Below are 20,578 nucleotides of genomic sequence, written 5' to 3'. Positions count from 1 at the left end.
CCTGGGGCTACTAGAAGCTGGAAGAAGCAAGGAAGGATCCTTCCCTACAGGTTTCAGAGTGAGCATGGCCTTGCCGACACCTTGATTTCAGATTTCTGGCCTCCAAAACTGTGAGACAATATTACTGTTGTTCTAAGTCACCCACTTTGTGATACTTTATTATGGCAGCCCTAGGAAAGTAAATAATTAATTTTCAACAAACATATAAATGCAATTCAATGGAGAAAGGATAGTCTTTTCAACAAATGGTCCTAGAAGAATCAGTACAAAACTTCTGGAAGAAAACATAGGAAAAAATGTTTGTGACCTTGGTTAGGCAAAGATTTCTTAGATATTGCACTAAAAGTATGATCTATAAAAGAAAAAACTTGATTAAATGAGACTTTATCAGAAGCCATTGGTGGTAGAAAATATGTTCAAATCACACATTTAATAAAGAACATGTATCTAGAATATAAGGAGTTCTCTAAACTCAAGTGAGCTGGAAACAAACAATCCAATTAAAAATATAAAATGGGTGGGACTTCCCTGGTGGTCTAGTGGTTAAGAATCCACCTTCCAATGCACAGGACACGGGTTCGATCCCTGGTAGGGGAACAAAGATCCCACATGCCGCAGGGTCCACAACTACAGAGCCCATGTGCTCTGGAGCCTGCGTGCCACAGAGAGAAGCCCGTGCACCACAACTTGAGAGAAGCCTGTGCGCCACAACGAAGAGCCCACATGCTGCAACTAAGACCCACCACATCCAAAAATTAATAAATAAATATTTTAAAAAAATAAAATGGGCAAAAGATTTGAACAGAAACATTAACAAAGAAGATATACAGATGACAAGCATACAGAAAGATACTTAACGTCATTAGTTATTAAGGAATGCAAATTAAAACCACAATGAGATATTACCATACACATATTAAATGGCTTAAATTAAAAAACAAACCACCTGACAATATTAAGTGCTGATGAGGATTCAGAGCAACTAGAACCCTCATACACTGCTGGTAGAAATGCAAAATGGTACCACAATTTTGGAAGAAGGTTTGGCAGTTTCTTATAAAGTTAGACATGTACTTACCACACAACCCAACAAACCCACTCCTAGGTATGTTTATCTAAGGAAAACGAAACTTTTGTTTACACAAAAACCTGTATGTAAACGTTTGTGGCAACTTTATCTGTGACTGCCAAAATCTGAAATCTGAAAACAACTCAAAGGTCCTTTAACTGGTAAATGGATAAAGAACTGTGGTACGGGCTTCCCTGGTGGTGCAGTGGTTAAGAATCCGCCTGCCAATGCAGGGGACACAGGTTCGAGCCCTGGTCCGGGAAGATCCCACATGTCGCGGAGCAACTAAGCCTGTGCACCACAACTACTGAGCCTGTGCTCTAGAGCCCGTGAGCCACAATTGCTGAAGCCCACGCACCTAGAGCCCGTGCTCCACAACAAGAGAAGCCACTGCAATGAGAAGTGCGCGCACTGCAACGAAGAGTAGCCCCCGCTTGCCGCAACTAGAGAAAGCCCGCGCGCAGTAACAAAGACCCAGTGCAGCCAAAAATAAATAAGTAAAATAAATAAATTTATATATAAAAAAAAAGAATTCCAATCATAGGGACTAAAGAAATATGGATACTATTTATGATATAATGTTAAGGGAAAATGTATGTAGCATGTGCACTCAGAAACGTGTATGTCTGTCATTTACTCCCCAAATATTTCCCCAACACATGTCATGTGCTAGGGTAACAATGATTTACAATCCAGAGGGGGAAAATCAAACAGAAAACAAAGAGATGGATAAATAAATAAGAATTTCAGAGTATGGCAAGTGATCTGAATAAAACAAAAGGGTGATGTGATATAGAATCCAGGGACGGTTTGCCTGGCAAAGCATAAAGCTATTTTTTTCTACTGCACCCTCCCCCCCCCCACAAAATACCAAAAACCAAACCAAAACAAAAAGAATCCAGGGAAGGAATCACTGACGCACTACTTGAATTGAAACCGGAAGGACAAGAAGCCAGCCTTGCAAAGATGGGGGTAGAGTCATGGGCAGAAAGAAAGGCAAGTCCACAGGCTCTCAGGTGGGGAAGGCCTTGGAAGAAGGGAAAGCCCAGTAACTGAAACACAGCGGACAAGGGGGACAACGGTAAGAGGAAACTGGAGAGGTAGAGGCATCCAGATTGTCAAGGGACTGTAGGTCACAGTGAAGGATTTAGATTTTAAGGACAATGGGAAGCTACAAAAGGATCCTAAACATGGCGGTGGCGTGAACTAACACGTTTTTTAAAAAATCACTTTGGCTGCTGTTTGGTAAATGGCTTGTGGAGAGACAAGAGTGGATGCAGTGAGACCAGTTTGGAAGTACAAGCTCCAGGAAAGATGGCGGGGAGTGAGACTAAAGTGGTGACAGTGGATGTGGGGAGAAGTAAATGGATTCAAGATATAACCAGAGGCAGAACCAATAGGCCTTGCTTCTGGGTTGGACGTGGGGAGTGAAGAAAGGGAGCATCCCAAAGCGAGGCCTAGGTTTCTGGTCTGAACTCCTGAGTTTACGATGATGACATTTACTAATATGGTGGTGAGTGGGAAAGAAACAGGTTTGGGGGAGGAGGGAATGAAGAGCTGTAGGATAATTTAAATGTTTCTTAGAAATCCAAGCGGAGCTGTTAAGCAGGTGACTGGATACACAAGTTTACATCTTCAAGGAGATGTAAAAACTAGAGATATAAACCTAGGAGTCTTTTGTTCATCTATCCAACCAACAAATATTTTTTGAGCAACTACTATGCCCCAGACACTGTTCCACATGCAAGCGATACAGCAGTAAAACAAGACAGACAAAGTTCTCGCTTTTATGAACCTGCAGTTTCCTCATCTGTAAAATGAGGATGACAAATGAGAAAATGTAAATATTTATCACAATACATAGCACATAGTATGTGCTTAATAAAGCCAGCTATTAATATTAGTGACAGAAAACAGACAATAAATAAGTAAATGAAAGAATAATTTCAGAGGCAGGTAGGGGCAGGACTATTTTTGATAGGTGGTCAGGGAAGGCCTCTCTGAGGAGATGACATTTCAGCTGACACCAGAATGATAAGGAGTCAGCTCTGCAAAGACTTAGAAGCTCAAACAGAGGAAACGGCTTGTGCAAGGACCTTAAGGAACAAAAGATTTATCACACTGGAGAAATAAAAGACAAGTGTGTCTGAGATGGAGCAATGAGGGGGAAAGTAGCAGATTATCACTGGAAAGACAGGATGAACTGGATTATGTAGGGCCTACTGCTCATAGCAAAGACTCTGGATTTTATTTTAATGGGAAGCCATTGGAGAGCTTTGAGCATGGGCATGACATGGTCTGACTTAGGTTTTTAAAGATATCACATTGGCTACTTTGTGAAGAATGAACTACAGAGGGGTTTAGAGTGGAAACTATTATAGTTGTCCAGGTGACAGATGGTATCTTGGACCAAAACATTTGAGATGATGAGAAGTAACTAGATTCTGGATATAATTTGGAGATATAGAGGTAGATAATGGAAAGAATCAATGATGTCTCCTAGGCTTTTGACCTGAGCAACTGTGCAGATCCCATTAACCAAGATGAAGGGAGACTGGGGGAGAGCAGGTTTCATGGTTAGCAAGCAATCTGCTTTGGCCACGTTCAGTGGGGATGTCTATTAGACCTCTAAGTGGAGAGGTCAACTGGGCAATTGTATATATGAGCACAGAGTTCGCAGTAGTCAGAACTGGAGACGTGAATTTGAGAATCACCAGGACTAGATGTCGTGGCTAAGGAGAGAATGCAGAATAGGGGGCTGAGGACCAGATCCTGGAACATTCCAACATTTAGAGGTTACGCAGAAAAATATACAAAAATAAAGTTTGAGGAGTGACCAGTGAAGTAGAAGGAACACTAGCAGTGTGTGGCGCTGTGGAAACCAAGAGAAGAAAGTGTTTCTACGAGGAGGAGGTGATCATCAGTGTCAGGTGCTACTTAGAGGTGAAGTGGTATGGAGGACAGAGAACTGGTCATTGGTTTGGCAAGCTGGAGGCTGGTGGTGATACTGACAAGAGCTTTAATTGTGTTATTTTTCTTGAACTTTTTATTTTAATTAATTAAATAGAAGTATAGTTGATTTACAATGTTGTGTTAGTTTCTGGTGTACAGTAAAGTGATTCAGTTATACATATATATATACATCTTCTTTTTCATATTTGTTTCCATTATATGTTATTACAAGATACGGAATATAGTTCCCTGTGCTATACAGAAGGACCTTATTGTTTATCTATTTTATATATAGTAGTTTGCATCCGCTAATCCCAAACTCCTAATTTATCCCACACCCCCCCTTCCCCTTTGGTAACCATAAGTTTGTTTTCTGTATCTGTGAGTCTGTTTGTTTTATAAATAAGTTCATTGGTATCATATTTTAGATTCCACATATAAGTGATACCATATATTTGTCTTTCTCTGCTTTACTTACTTCACTTAGTATGATAATCTCTAGGTCCATTCATGTTGCTGCAAATGGCATTATTTCATTCTTTTTCATGGCCGAGTGGTATTCCATTGTATATATGTACCACATCTTCTTTATCCATTCATTTTTCATTGGCCTTTAGGTTGCTTCCGTGTCTTGGCTATTGTAAATAGTGCTGCTATGAACAATGGGGTGCATGTATCTTTTCGAATTAGAGTTTTCTCCAGATGTATGCCCAGGAGTGGGATGCTAGATCATATAGTAACTCTATTTTTAGTTTTTTAAGGAATCTCCATACTGTTTTCCAGACTGGCTGCACCAATTTACATTCCCACCAACAGTGTAGGAGGGCTCCCTTTTCTCCACACCCTCTCCCAGCATTTATTATTTGTAGCCTTTTTAATGATGGCCATTCTGACCAGTGTGAGGTGATACCTCATTGTAGTTTTTTTTTTTTTTGGCTGTGTTGGGTCTTCGTTGCTGCACGCAAGCTTTCTCTAGTTGTGGTGAGCAGGGGCTACTCTTCGTTGTGGTGTTCAGGCTTCTCATTGTGGTGGCTTCTCTTGTTGCAGAGCATGGGCTCTAGGCACGTGGGCTTCAGTAGTTGTGGCACGTGGGCTTCAGTAGTTGTGGCACGTGGGCTCAGTTGTTGCGGGTCACAGGCTCTAGAGCGCAGGCTCAGTAGTTGTGGCACAGGGGCTTAGTTGCTCCACGGTATGTGGGATCTTCCCGGACCAGGGCTTGAACCCACGTCCCCCGCATTGGCAGGTGGATTCTTAACCACTGCGCCACCAGGGAAGTCCCCTCATTGTAGTTTTGATTTGCACTTCTCTGATAATTAGTGATGTTGAGCATCTTTTCATGTGCCTATTGGCCATCTATATGTCTTCCTTGGAGAAATGTCTATTTAGGTCTCCTGTCCACTTTTTGATTGTGTTTTTTTTTGTTATCGAGTTGTGTGAGCTGTTTGTGTATTTCTGAAATTAAGCCCTTGTCGGTCACATCATCTGCAAATATTTTCTCCCATTCCATAGGTTGCCTTTTCGTTTTATGGCTTCCTTTGCTGTGCGAAAGCTTGTAAGTTTGATTAGGTCCCATTTTAAAATTTCTATTGCCTTGGGAGACTGACCTAAGAAAACACTGCTACGATTTATGAGAGCTTTAATTTTAAATGGTGAGGGTGGAAGTCCAGTTGGAGTGAGTTGAAGAGGGAAGAGAAGAAAAGTAGAGTCATCAGCATGAAGACAGTATGTGATTTCAGCCATTTAAAAAATATATAATATATACATGTTGAAGGTAATATAAAAAGGAATACAGCTTATTTAAGTGGTAGGAGTATGGGGCTCATTGGTTTTGATTTTAAATGTTCTCTTTTTTGAAAAAGTACAGAGGTATTGTGTTTAAAAATAATTATACCAGGCTTCCCTGGTGGCGCAGTGGTTGAGAATCTGCCTGCTAATGCAGGGGACACGGGTTCGCGCCCTGGTCTGGGAAGATCCCACATGCCGCGGAGCAACTAGGCCCGTGAGCCACAACTACTGAGCCTGTGCGTCTGGAGCCTGTGCTCCGCAACAAGAGAGGCCACGATAGTGAGAGGCCCGCGCACCGCGATGAAGAGTGGCCCCCGCTTGCTGCAGCTAGAGGAAGCCCTCGCACAGAAACGAAGACCCAACACAGCCAAAATAAATAAATAAATAAATAAAAAGAACATGACCAAGGCTCACTGGAGCCCAGACCTCAAAATAAATAAATAAATAAATAAATTGCAAAATACAGGTAATGATAGTTCTTAACTCAGAGTATTAAAATAGTAGAGGAAGATAATGCTTTAAAAAAAATAATAATAATAATTATACCACATCAAAAATTGTACATGAATGTTCACAACAGCATTATTTATAATAGTCCAAAAGTGGAAACAAAAAAAAAACAAACAAAAAACCAAAAGTGGAAACAATCCAAATGTCCATCAAGTGATGAATGGATAAACAAAATGTGTATATCCATACAATGGAATATTATTCATCCATAAAAAGGAATGAAGTGCTGACACATGTACCAACATGGATGAACCTTGAAAACATTATGCTCAGTGAAGGAAGCCAGTCACAAAAGACCACACAATGTATAATTCTATTTATATAAAATGCTCAGAATAGGCAAATCCATAGAGAAGGAAGGTAGATTAGTGGTTGCCAGGGGCTGGAGGGAGGGAGAAATAGGGAATTACTACTAGTGGGTATGTGGTTTCTTTTGGGGGTGATGAAAATATTCTGGAATTAGATAGTGGTGATGGTTGCACAACAGTGAATATACTGAAAACCTCTGAATTGTATACTTTAAAAGGGTGATTTTTATGGTACATGAATTATATCTCAATTTTAAAAATTACAGTTTAAGTACAGAACACTGAGGGAATAAGAATGTGTCCTTGAGTTTTCTGAGGTCCACAAATGAAGCCTGAACTTACATAAACTATGCAGTTTCTCTGTATCCTGCCTTCCTCTTCCTCTCACAGGGCTACTACTTATCACCTCAAATATCCATCTCCACAGGGATTTATATGAAACCAAAGAAAGCAAAAGTGAAAAAAAAGGTGCAAACTATTAGAGATAGCTTATATATAACTGTGAAAAGGATCCCTTTCTCTCTAATTTGTAACTAACACTTTACTAACACTGCTCAGCATGAATCTGACATCTTAACAGCAACTGTGAAGTCAGGAACTCCCTAAGCTGCTGAAACCAGGTTTCCACGCCAATTTTTTGTTTTGTTTCGTTTAAGGCTAAACAAGATCCCCAGGTGTTTGACTTCACATGGAGTTGCAGTTTCTTTCCAGTACACTGAAGTGAAATACTCTGCCCAAAGCAAAAGTCACTAAAAGCAGTTTAAAGGAAAAAGATGCTTATAAACCAGGAGACCAGAAAAGTACATCAATTTGCAAGACAGACTCTAAGGGGGAAAAAATGCTATTTCCGAATCTACTTGTACAGATATGCCTCTCTGTCCGGAGTTTTCTCCACAGCCCGGGCGCTTACTGGGTCCCCAGCCACACCCGAGCTGGGGTCAGGTAGGACACTGGCTGTCAGAGCCCGAGGCTCAGGGGGGGCTTCTTCCCAGCACTTCTGGGCACTTTGCACAGGTCCGTTCTTTTCCACTGAGAACACAGATGACAGACTTAAGTGGTAGCAGGATATATGTAAGCTATAGGTCAGAAGAAAATCTCTGCAGCATATACAGTCACTGGGTTTATCATGGGAAGGAAGTGTGGGACTCTCCTCTGAGTTTTGTAATTATACTAACACAATGACATTAACAGAAATCAAAATTTTTAAAAATTCTGCCACAAGTTTGCCATCTCAATAAATCACACTTTCTTCTTTCCTATGCTCTCTTTTGGTTTTTCTCTACACACATACACAGTTCTTATATTTCAGATTTTAAAATATTTTTCTCTACTGCACATCAAATTATCAGCATTTCCCCAGTAATCATGGAGTCTTTATAACCATATGTTCTATAATTTACTAATGTAGTCATCTGTAGATACAACATTTAAGCACCTAACAGCAATTTTTGCAATAAAAACAGTGCTGTGAGGAACTTGACCTTTGAAGATTTTTTAAATGAAGTACATTCCTCTAGTTTGGGAGAGGATTTGGATTTTAAAAAAATGTGCCTTTTCTACTGTATAGTGTCAGCTTTGTAAACAGAAATCAAAGAACAGATTAGTAACAAATTATTGCTATTAGAGTTTAATACGATGTCACTTGAAGCAAGGTAATTAACCTAGTGACCCCTAAAATGAGCCTAAAATTTTATAATATTATAATAATGGGACAGTGGAAAATTACTATTTTAATAGTTGGCTCTTGGGACTTCTCTGATGGCACAGTGGTTAAGAATCCGCCTGCAAGGACTTCCCTGGTGGCGAAGTGCTTGAGAATCCACCTGCCAATGCAGGGGACACGGATTCAATCCCTGGTCCGGGAAGATCCCACATGCCGCAGATCAGCTAAGCCCATGTGCCACAACTACTGAGCCTGCGCTCTAGAGCCGGAGAGGCACAACTACTGAGCCCAAGCACCTAGAGCCCGTGCTCCGCTACAAGAGAAGCCACTGCAGTGAGAAGCCCACGCACCGCAACAAAGAGTAGCCCCCACTCGCCGCAACTAGAGAAAGCCCACGCACAGCACCGAAGACCCAATGAAGAAAGAAAGAAAGAAAGAAAGAAAGAAGGAAGGAAGGGAGGAAGGGAGGAAGGGAGGAAGGAAGGGAGGAAGGGAGGGAGGAAGGAAGGGAGGAAGGAAGGAAAGGAATCTGCCTGCGTCTGGGAAGAGCCCACATGCCGCGGAGCAACTAAGCCCGCGTGCCACAACTACTGAAGCCCGCGCGCCTAGAGCCCGTGCTCCGCAACAAGAGAAGCCACCGCAATGAGAAGCCCACGCACCGCAAGGAAGAGTAGCCTCCGCTCGCCGCAACACGAGAAAGCCCACGTGCAGCGATGAAGACCCAACGCAGCCAAAAATAAATAAATAAATTTATTTAAAAGAAAAAATGTTGGCTCCAGAATGCTTCCCAGAGAGGAGGTTTATCTTTGGGAAAATATTTTGATAAGCTCCTTAAAGGTGGAAGGTAAACCTTGAAGCCACAGATTAGAAAAGGAGAGATCTATCGATTGTCTAGCAAAGGAAATTAATGGAAATTTGGAGGTAGGGGAGAACAGAAAATAGGGGTGGCCTGGACTACAGAGGGGACGGGAACAGCAGTCCGAGGATGGGTAAGGAGCTGCATCCTTCAGGACAGAGCGACCCACGAGACAGTGACATGCTGCGTGCCTGGGAGTGGGGAGGTCTCAGGGGTGGACCAAATGCCTCTTAAGCAAAGAACAATCCAAACCCCAATTTAAGTTAGTGTGCTATTGCAAGGTAATACCCCTTTGTCATCCATACCTTCAAGAAAGCCTGCTGGACTCATAATAGCCTTGACTGTGGTTTGAGGGGAAAACCAAAGAAAGGTCTGAAAATAGGAATAGTAATTCCTACCTTACAGGTTGCTATGAGAATTAAAGGAGTTAAATTTGAAAAACCTGGGGGAGGGTGTTGGCCTTCTCACATAATGTGGGATATAGGGCTTATGCCCATTTTATTGACATTTCAAGGTAAGTGATTTAGACTGATTATGTAATGTACGTTTTATTAGCTTATCTTATTTCTTTATTTAGGTATATAAAATAACTACTTTTAAAAAACCACGAGCTAGGGCTTCCCTGGTGGCGCAGTGGTTGAGAATCTGCCTGCCAATGCGGGGGACACGGGTTCGAGCCCTGGTCTGGGAAGATCCCACATGCCGCGGAGCAACTAGGCCCGTTAGCCACAACTACTGAGCCTGCGTGTCTGGAGCTTGTGCTCCACAACAAGAGAGGCCACGACAGTGAGAGGCCCGCGCACTGCGATGAAGAGTGGCCCCCACTTGCCGCAACAGGAGAAACCCCTCGCACAGAAACGAAGACCCAACACAGCCAAAAATAAGCAAATAAATAACTTAATTAATTAAAAAAAAAAAAAGTGCTGAAAAAAAAAAACCACGAGCTACACTTCAGCAATACCATGGAGTTTAGTTCCCTGACTTTACAATATTGTTCCCTCTCCTAAATGACCTCCATCAGTGGTCCTCAAACTGCAGAGTGTATCAGAATCACCTGTAGGGCTTCTTAAAACCCAGACAGGGCTTCCCTGGTGGCAGAGTGGTTAAGAATCTGCCTGCCAATGCAGAGGACACGGGTTCGAGCCCTGGTCCGGGAAGATCCCACATGCCGTGGAGCAACTAAGCCCGTGTGCCACAACTACTGAGCCTGCGCTCTAGAGCCCGCAAACCACAACTACTGAGCCCACGTGCCACAACTACTGAAGCCCGTGCACCTAGAGCCCATGCTCCACAACAAGAGAAGCCACTGCAATGAGAAGCCCGCGCACCGCAACGAAGAGTAGCCCCCTCTTGCCGCAACTACAGAAAGCCCACGCGCAGCAACAAAGACCCAATGCAGCCAAAAATAAATAAATAAATTAAAAAAAAAAAACCAGACAGCTCTTAAAACCCAGACAGCTGGGGCCCACCCCCCAGAATTTCTGATTCTGCAGCTTCTACTCTCTACCCAGCACAGAAATCCTTTTTAAATGCAACTGATTATTATTTCCTTCTCCTCTTTAAAGCCCCTTTTCTTCCCTCTGACTTTTGGAAAAAGTCCAAATTTGTTAACTTGACTTATAAGACTGCATGAGCTAGTAGTCCCTGCTGACCATTCCAGCCTCATCTCTCAGCCGTCGACACGCACTCGACGCTCCAGCCGTAGCACCCTTCTTTCAGACCTTAGAACCCACCACTTTCTCTTAGAGCATGCTGCTAAATGAAGCAATTACCACAGTATGGAAAGAAAGTCTCAAAACTTGAGCCCCACCAAACACCACGATAAAGCAGCTAGTGGCACTAATCTTCTAGAACTGGCTCCCCCCTCCAGTCACCCCAATCATTCTTGCTGAAAACATGTTTAGTATTCACTTTATTCTTAATCTCCTCAGTGAAAAAGGCATCCAAATTTCTCAAACTGCCTCCTTCCAAACAGGCATCAGCTAAAGAGCAAAACGACCCAGGAATCAACTCCACTTTGCGCTCCACTCCCTCCACTCCCGCTCCCACAGGCTTACAGCTGGGGCTGCTTCCCCGTCCCTGAGTCAATATTTTCTTTGTGACCAGAGATAGTGTTCCTTTAGGCAAGATTTAGGCACGACTGTGCAAGGTAGAGCACGGACTGGAAACACAGACGAGGGAAACAGGATTCTCCCCGCCAGAACTCCACAAGCCCAGGTATGGCTCTCCCTTTCCTGCACAGCAGCACCAGGTAAATGAGGCTCTCCTGTGCAGGCTTCTGCAGGCCCATCCACTCTAGGTCTTCCTGTAAAATAATCACCCAAGGTACTCTGGTCACTTCCCTGAGTTCCTCCCAGGATCACTCCCCTAAGATGTACAGCCTGGAAGCACCTGCACTGTGATAAGGAAAGCAGAAGCAAGGTACCGCCTGGACCTTCTGTCATTCCCGCCACCAGGGCTGGGGAGCAACACCCCCCTTAGAAGTAAAAGTGAAACAAACAATGGGTACCTAACCTCAACTCGACATTCAGGTAGCTCTGAAAAATACAGACAAGAGTTTTTGAGGAAAATAAAGCTCCTTGAGGGCTGACTGGCAAAAAAGGGCACTGAAAAATTTATATTTAAAGCTTTATATTAACATAGGAGCTTAGGGCACTTAAAAGGAACAGATCATAAATATAGTTAACAAAGTCCCTATTCCTCATATAATTAAACCACAGAGGTCAAAAACTACCTTTAAGTCACTCATTTGGCCATACCATCTATATAATTACTGGGAATTTTTCATTTGCAGATATGAAAACACCTACCCAATAACCCTACAGTATGGTAATCCAATCCTGTGTACTTTGTGGCAGTGGTTAGATGGAGGTATTAGAAGGGAGATACCACGAAAGAAGGAAAAGTGTTTATTGAGCATTTACCATACTTGCTAAGCACTCCCCATTTTACACTTGAGAAAACCAGGGCTCAGAGAGGTTAAGCAGCTTGCCCATATCAGTCAGTGAGTCAGAAGTGACTCCTAAGTGGTCCCTCTCTACCACACTGACTAGTACAACTGAGCTGTCAATTCTCCAGCACAGTGCCCTGGGAAGACACAGAAGCCACTTGTGCGTGTGTAAGAACAATGTACCTTGACTTGGGAATGGAGCCCAGTGGGAGCCAGGCAGAGTTAAAAAACATGATACAAGCAACTGTATTAAGAAACATAAATTTCTGTGAAAATTCCAAATTAAATATAAATTAGGAGAGAATCCCCATAGTACAAGAGCAAATGAATTTCTCTAACAGACCTGCACCTATGTTTAGAGATCATTAGCTTCTTCAATGCTGCGCGCAGGGCAAAGACTCTTAGAACAGAGTCACAAATGATGAAGTTAGAAGGATCTTTTGAGTTCATCTCCCTCTTACTTTTTTCAAAAGAAAGAAACTGAGGCTAAAGAGGTCAAAAGACTCATTTAAAGCTGTAAAGAGAGTAGGTGACACAGCCGGACCAGAAGCTAAGTCTCCTATTTCCACTATCCCAACCTCAAACTGAATCAAAAACTTGGTAACAACATGGTAACAGGCAAACTGCATTACACTCAGACCAGCATCATTATCACCAGAAATTCCAGGAAAGACGTCAGAGGAGGTTGTCCTCCTGCTGTTATAAACCTTAGGGTTAGACAATAACTTTTTTTTTTTTGGCTGCACGGCATGAGGGATCTTAGTTCCCCGACCAGGGATCGAACCCACGCTCCCTGCATTGGAAGTGCGGAGTCTTAACCACTGGATCGCCAGGGAAGTCCCAGGAAGCTGCTATTTTAAATTAGGTGTTCAGGGAAGGCTCAATGAGAAGGTGATGTGAAGAACGTAAGGGGCAGGACTTCCCTGGCGGTCCAGTGGTTAAGAATCCACCTGCCAATGCAGGGGACACGGGTTCAATCCCTGGTCTGGGAAGATCCCACATGCTGCAGAGCAACTAAGCCCATGTGCCACAACTACTGAGCCTGCGCTCTAGAGCCCGCGAGCCGCAGCTACTGAGCCCACGTGCCTAGAGCCCGTGCTCTGCAACAAGAGAAGCCACCGCAATGAGAAGCCCACACACTGCAATGAAGAGTAAGTAGCCCCCCACTCTCTGCAACTAGAGAAAGCCCATGTGCAGCAACGAAGACCCAGCATGACCAAAAATAAATAAATAAATTTTTAAAAAACTGTTAAAAAAAAAAGAATGTAAGGGGCTGGGTGAAGCAGGGGTGTGGGGCAGAGACAACAGGAAACCAGGCTGGCCATACAGGGAAAGGCAGGAACAGTCTGTTCTAGAACAATCTCTAGGGCTCAGAGTCTGGAGACTTAGATTTCAATCAGAGAATCATAATTGAGGAGAACTTTACAGGTCATTTAGTACAACTACCCATCACATTATTAAACACCTTTATTACAACTCTCAGGTGACCATCTTGTCACTGTTCCTCACCTTAAGTGGGCATAATACTACTATATAGGGTGGCTGTGAAGATTGAGTTAATAGAAGTAAAATTCTTAGAACTGTGCCAAGTCTATAGTAAACACCCAATAAATAAGAGCTATTATTGAGTGGTGACAGTAGTAGTAATTATCCTAATCTTACAGATAAGCAAAATGAGGCATTGGGAAGCTATATCACTTTTGTTAAGTTTTCAAAGTTTAAAGTGGTAGAGCCAGAATTTGAGCTTTATTGTAGGTGCTAATTACTATATCCCACTGACTTCAAAAGCAAAAAAAAAAAAAAAAAAAAGTGGTACTTGGACTTTAATCCCATAACCTCAAGTCACACAAATTAAGGATATTTACAAATGAAACTCAAACACAAGAAGAGGGAAATGATCTGTTGTTTCATGTCTTTAGAATGTTAGCTAGAAGGCTAACTAGGTATCTAGGAAGACCAGGAATAGTTGTACGGTTTTGTTAAGGAAAAAAAAAAAAAAATCTATTAGTCCTAATTGGAAATCAGACCCTTCCCAAGAATAAGCTTTCTGATAACTGGACTGGTGCTTTCAATCTCATTTCTCACGTGACTCTTACTGATAAAGGTATTTAATGATTCCAAAGAAATTAACTTCCCCAAACAATCCAGAACATTAGCAGAGAAAAAAAATACATACAAAACCTACATCACAAACACTTAGAAAAAGCAGAGATGTGTTTATAACTGAAAAAGAGGCATAATACTGGAAGTGAAAACACAGTTAGCAGTTAACTGTGCCTACAGAAAAGAGGTGAATGTCTCTCTCCTCATTTATGAATTGTGAGCATAAATTAACAAGCCTAAATGTTCAAAAAGGGGAGGTGATTATATGTATATTATTTCAAACAGTGGTGTCTTCAAAATCAGTTCATAAACCACATTGAACGTCAGCCTCATTACTTCAGTCACATGGTGCTGCTGAGAATCTAGCACCTCCCATGAGCTGAACAACATCCTATGAGGTATTCACTCCACAAACATCTACTGACTAGTGTTCTAGGAGAGAGGAGTGGGGTGGTGAAAAAGACAAAGGCCCTGGGGCTTCCCTGGTGGCGCAGTGGTTGAGAGTCTGCCTGCCAATGCAGGGGACACGGGTTCCAGCCCTGGTCTGGGAAGATCCCACATGCCGCGGAGCAACTGGGCCCGTGAGCCACAACTACTGAGCCTGCGCGTCTGGAGCCTGTGCTCCACAAGAAGAGAGGCCACGATGGTGAGAGGCCCGCGCACCGCGATGAAGAGTGGCCTCCGCTTGCCGCAACTAGAGAAAGCCCTCGCACAGAAACGAAGACCCAACACAGCCATTAAAAAAAAAAAAGACAAAGGCCCTACTTTCACAGAGCTGACACTGTAGGCAGTATTATGAAGAAGAAATTAAGGCTCAGGTCCCAGGTCTGGCAGACTCTAAAGCCTACACTGTATATTTCAACTGTATCATCTCTCACTGGCGAGTTACAACTTCAAAAAGTCCACACCTAAGCATGCAGTCCTGACACCACTGCCTGGAACAACTTAGGGTTTCTCTCTGTTGGCAGTCCACTATCACCTTCTCAGTGAAGTGTTCCTCCCCCACTCCCAAGAGCAAAGATTGCTCGGTCAGGAGTTAACATACAGTGACCCGTATAAAATTCTTTTTCTCCCTCATTAGCTCCTAAACTCCCTCAGGGCAAGAACCATATCTCAGCCTCTTTGTAAGTCTAGAAGATGGTACCTAAGGTAGAAATTCAATCAATGGCTGAGTGGAGTTCATGAGAGCAATTTCAATAGAGTCGAGGGGTGCGGGCCAGACTGCAATGAAATAAGGAGTAAACAGAAGAGAAGGGCATAGAGTTTGCTTTTTAAGGACAAATCTAGAAAGGAAACAGATGGGAAGTGACAGTAGTTTGAAGAAGAATTGTAGCCACAGGAAAGGTGGGTTTTTTTGTTTGTTTTTTTAAGAATGAGAAAGACTTGAACATATATGTTGGTAGGGTAGTACAGTGCAGTAGAAAGAGCGGGGATGTCAGAATCAGAGACCTGAATTTGCATTCTGGCCCGGTCACTATGTCTGTGGACAAATCACTTAACCTCTGTACTTCAACTTACACACATATAAAATGACAATGATAAACCTGCACTTCACTGTGACGATTACAGCACTTGGCAAAGAGAAGAGATTCAGTAAGTGGTACCAATGATTATTACCATATGTGGAAGCCTGGACTCTGGTGTGCTAACCCCTCCCGCATAGTTTGTGCTTCAGTCCAGAATTCCTGTCTCATTCCTTGTGTAATATGTGACGGCAAAGAAACAAGACCCTTATTTCTCCTGTATGTGCCACCCTCTGTGCTATTCCACTTCCTTGTGACAGTCTGCATGAGCTCATGAATGGCTGCTGTGGAAAATTACTGATGTCACCAGCTGAGGAAGAGAGACAATCTGGAGAATAAGCAGATGAAACTGATGTTAAATTATCAAATGTACCAGATTTTGAGCTCCTGCCAAAGCGTTCATTGAGAACTCGGAAGAGAGAAACCAAAAACACAAACACACAGAACCTTGTTTAAGTTTCTAAGCCAACAAGGTGTCCCCAGCATCCACTCTGGGCACTGAAAGATGGCGGTATGATAAAAGAGATGATTCCTGAGATCCTTTCTCAATATTTTACCCTCACATCAGGTTCATTTCTGTGAGGTACCTCACCGACTCTTCTGTCAACCTGACAAGTTCCCAAATTCACAAGATTAATATTTAAACAATTTTTGTTCACAGCCTTCTAAAGTTGATGCCATGGGTCGTGTTCAGCTGTTACCTATATCTGGTCAAGAAAAACACCTCACCCCGGGCCCTCTCTCCCACATCACACACCCCCATGCTTAAAAAGGGATACGAAGAGGGCTAAAGCCCAGGCTAATGTAACAATTAGTGATGAAAAGGCTACCGGCACCTGGGATTATTAAAAGACAGGAAAGATGTTGACTATTATTTAGAATCAATTACCAGCTAATCATGGAGAACAGAAATAAATATGTAAAACAAAGAAGATATAACTCCATCGTTTAGAGTTCAGAGAGAACTGGAAGATACAGAAAAGAGATGAAGAGGAAAAGGAGGAAATATATGTGTACCTACAAACTTAATCATAAACAATCACAAAAGCTACAAATAAACAAGTCGAAGTTGAAAATTCACTTTTTGTGAAACAGAGTCTGATTAGGAACTTGAATTTACCAAGAAAGAAAAAGAAAGAAGGATAAAGAATATTCCAGACACTTCTAAATATCCCACCAAAGAGCAAGCAAAAAAGAGCCAGCAACCCACCACAAATCGCATATGCAGCACAAGCCTGGAAAATATGATACAGTCATTCGTCACCAAAAAGAGACTTTAAATCACCTCTCCCCGCCGCCCCATATAAAAAGCATCTTGGATCGATCATTAAACCATGTATGAGAATAATTTTCAAAATTCCAATCCTAACCACACTGGCTGAGTCCTGGCTAGTACATGCCTCAATTTCTCCAGAGTTAAAAACCCATATTACAGTGTGTTCCGAGTCTGGCCAGAATCTGAGCCTGTGTTCTGACACCAGACTTGAATCTTTAACGTAAAGTTACAAGTCACACCTGAAGAAGATTTTGCTGATGTAAACGTATCCGAGGCAGCCGTTTTTTCAAAAAACCCAAAAAACAAAAAAGGTCGCCGGCCTGAGGTGCGGCTTCTGTAAACTGCTCCCAGCCGCGGGAGGGGGCCGTATTCGGGCTCGAGCGCCCAGGGCACTTCACCTCGGGCGCCAGGAGCCCCCCTTCCCGCTGGGCCGGCTGGGGGTCCCGCCCCCCGCCCCCCGCCCCGAGCACCGCCCGCGCCCCTCAGGCCTCGCGCCCCTCAGGCCTCGCGCCCGACCTCGAGAGCCCGGGCCTAGCCGGGACCCCCGCCCCGCGCGCCGCACGAGCGAGGGCCGGGCCGGCCGGCTACGGCGCCGCCTTGCTCCTCGGCCCGTCAGTCCGTGGGTCAGTCGGTCGGTCCACAGACCCTCACGTCCCCACCGGAGGGGCACAGGTGGGCGCCGGGCCCCGCAAACCCAGCGAGTCTCGGCCAACCTCTCGCTCCGCACTCACCTGCCCCGCGGGGGACGTCCAGCTGCCCCGCGGCCGTGAGCCACCGCCACCACTGTGCCAAAGGTTGTCAGGCTGGAGGCTCGACCCCTATCGGCGCTCGGCGGCGTCACCGCGCACGCGCGCCGGGCCGAGCGGGCGGCCGAGGGGCATGCTGGGGGCTGTAGTCTTTCTGGTCCGTTGGCCGGGAGGTGCGGTGGGGTCTGCGCGCTTCTTGACCCCGCACACCAGCCTCCTTTCGGAGACTAGGCCGCGTCCTTCGGCGGGGGTCGGGGGGTCGAGCGTTACTGGGGGTGGAGGTGGAGAGGCGACCTTCGAAGCCCAATTTTGGCCTAGCGATGCCCACCTGGCCTCCCGTCTGCGCTGCATCCCTAGGAGTTAGGGGAATATGGGGTGGACCAGTGGTCAGGATGGGGGATAGACGCGGCAGGGCTCTTGGAAGGAGCGGCTTACCTGATATTCATTTTCTAAACATTTAAGTGCCTTCTTTACGGGTGTACAAACCAGTCCTAGACCGGCCTGATCGATCCACTCTTACACAATTCACAAGCCTTGGAAGGAGCCGCAACTAGTAACAAATTGGTTGAGGTCCTACCCGAGAAATTCAATCTTCGGGCATAATGCAATGAGAGGGTGTAGTCAGAGGCCTGCAATTGAGTCTATCAACCACGCTAACATTTGGCTCACCCGTAAAATGAGAATGTGAACTTGTGGTGGTTGTGAGAACTGGATGCTGTCTGAGAAAATGTTAAAGTGCAGTACGAATGAACAGTCCATGACGGTAGCAGGGCCCATCTCCATTTGATATCCAGGTCCCAGTGGACATCAGGCTCTAGTTTAAAAAAAAAAAAAAAAAAAAAAGCACTTGCCATGTTTTAGAAAGGTCACCAAAAGCTATAACAGGATTACAGGAATATTTTTCTAGAAACTTCACCCTACTCTGAAGAGATGTACCACAGTTTCGTTTTAGAGCTGCTTATTAACCTGAGCTCAGGTTCCTAAGGGTGTTCCAAGGTGGGAATGATGCAGTGAATTAATGGGAACCACAGGTGAAGCCTACAAAACACACTAAGGCATTCTCAATCATGACCTCATTGTATTATGCTCACTTTACAAAGCACTTTCATGTTATTCACAAACACTCCTGTGGCAAAAGCAGGGCAAATTTTATCATTAGAATTTTGCAGAGAACTTGGCCAAAATATCAATAATGGGAACTAATAGTGGTTGAAGGACTGCAGATACAGAGGGTCAACTCTAAAGTTATATGTGGATTTTCAACCACACAGAGGTCAGTGCCTCTAACCCCCACATTGTTCAAGGGTCAACTGTCCTTGGCCTGTACTCTCACAACTAGCACTATCCTAGTTACAACTTTATAAAGCCATGGCAGAGGTGTAACACTGTCCCATAGTTTTAAACTTCTCAGTGCCCTAGAGCCATGTCAGTGGAAGGCTCCATCATTTGTGGATGGAAACTTGACCCGAAGCATTCATGGCGCCAGTCTCCCTCTCAACCTCATCTGTGGCCACTTGACATCACTATTTGATAGGAGCTTGTTATTTCCTAGGAAACTCCTGTGGGGATTGAGGACAAGGGGGCGGTCTGCAGTAGCTCCCAAGTATCCCTTGGAGCCCCTCCTTCCACTCTAGCTTGGACTGGGATGTTACCTAGCCACAGTTTCTGGCCCACTGTAGATAAGGAAGGCCCAATACCACCACAAATATGAACTTTCAGTACAAAATAAAGCATCAGAATCTGAAAGGGCAGATCTAACATGGCTTTTCTAAGGCCAAAGGATCTTGTTATATGAGAAGAGGGCCTTCTGTTTTGTGCCACCCAAAAACTCATTTCTTTTTCATTTGACCTTTTGTCCAAGTGGTCACCTACAGATCACCTCATCCTCTGAAGTGCTCAAGTTGAAATCTGGGTCAGAAACCCAAATCACTTTCTTCCTGAGTTTGGACTTTTCGTGAAGGCAAATTAACACCCATACTCACCTCTTAAACTATTTCCCCCGGCAGAAATTTGGCCTTTAAGAATCTGTCTGTACAGTACACAGCACTTAATGAGGTAAAGATAAAGTTGCACAAGATCCAGAATTGAAAAACCTAATTCTGCTTTTACTTTTAGTTACGTTCAGAATTAGCTAAATTCATGAGCTAAAGTTTGTATCCATCAGACCACATCTCTAATAAACAACACACCTTATAAGTAATATATTTGAATTCCAGTATTTTTCATCTTTTTTGTGTGTGTGTGTCTGCGTTGCACGGCTTGTGGGATTTTAGTTCCCCAACCAGGGATTGAACCTGGACCCTTGGCAGTGAAAGCATGAAGTCCTAACCACTGGACCGCCAGGGAATTATGAATTCCAGTATTTTTAAAATGTTATCATGACTAAATATAATGTCTGGGCTTCCCTAGTGGCACAGTGGTTAAGAACCTGCCTGCCAATGCAGGGGACACGTGTTTGAGCCCTGGTCCAGGAAGATCCCACATGCCGTGGAGCAACTAAGCCCATGAGCCACAACTACTGAGCCTGCACTCTAGAGCCTGTGAGCCACAACTACTGAGCCCACGCATCATAACTACTGAAGCCCGCACACCTAGAGCCCGTGCTCTGCAACAAGAGAAGCCACCACGACAAGAAGCCCGCACACCGCCACCAAGAGTACCCCCGCTCACCGCAACTAGAGAAAGCCCGCACACAGCAACAAAGACCCAATGCAGCCAAAAATAAATAAATAAAATAAATAAATTTATTAATAAATAAATAAAACGTCTGTTCCAGGTGGAATCCTGGAACAGAAAAAGGTCATTAGTGAAAAACTAAGGACTCAATTTAATAATGT

At 43.9% G+C, this 20,578-nt stretch overlaps 1 protein-coding gene across 5 annotated transcripts in view; it reads right to left on the bottom strand.

Annotated features, from left to right (window-relative positions):
* Window positions 1-17,821, bottom strand: part of SGSM3 (small G protein signaling modulator 3) — a 35,808-nt gene extending 17,987 nt beyond the window's left edge. For all 5 annotated transcript variants that reach the window (XM_068560147.1, XM_068560150.1, XM_068560148.1 and 2 more), the window contains exon 1: window positions 17,727-17,821. The gene's annotated coding sequence lies outside the window, so the exon portion shown is untranslated. The remainder of the gene's footprint in view (window positions 1-17,726) is intronic.
* Between the last annotated feature and the right edge of the window lie 2,757 nt (window positions 17,822-20,578).

The sequence above is a fragment of the Eschrichtius robustus genome, chromosome 13 (assembly GCF_028021215.1).
Source record: "Eschrichtius robustus isolate mEscRob2 chromosome 13, mEscRob2.pri, whole genome shotgun sequence".
Classification (NCBI taxonomy): Eukaryota; Metazoa; Chordata; class Mammalia; order Artiodactyla; family Eschrichtiidae; genus Eschrichtius; species Eschrichtius robustus.
This window is presented reverse-complemented; position numbering and strand designations above follow the sequence as displayed.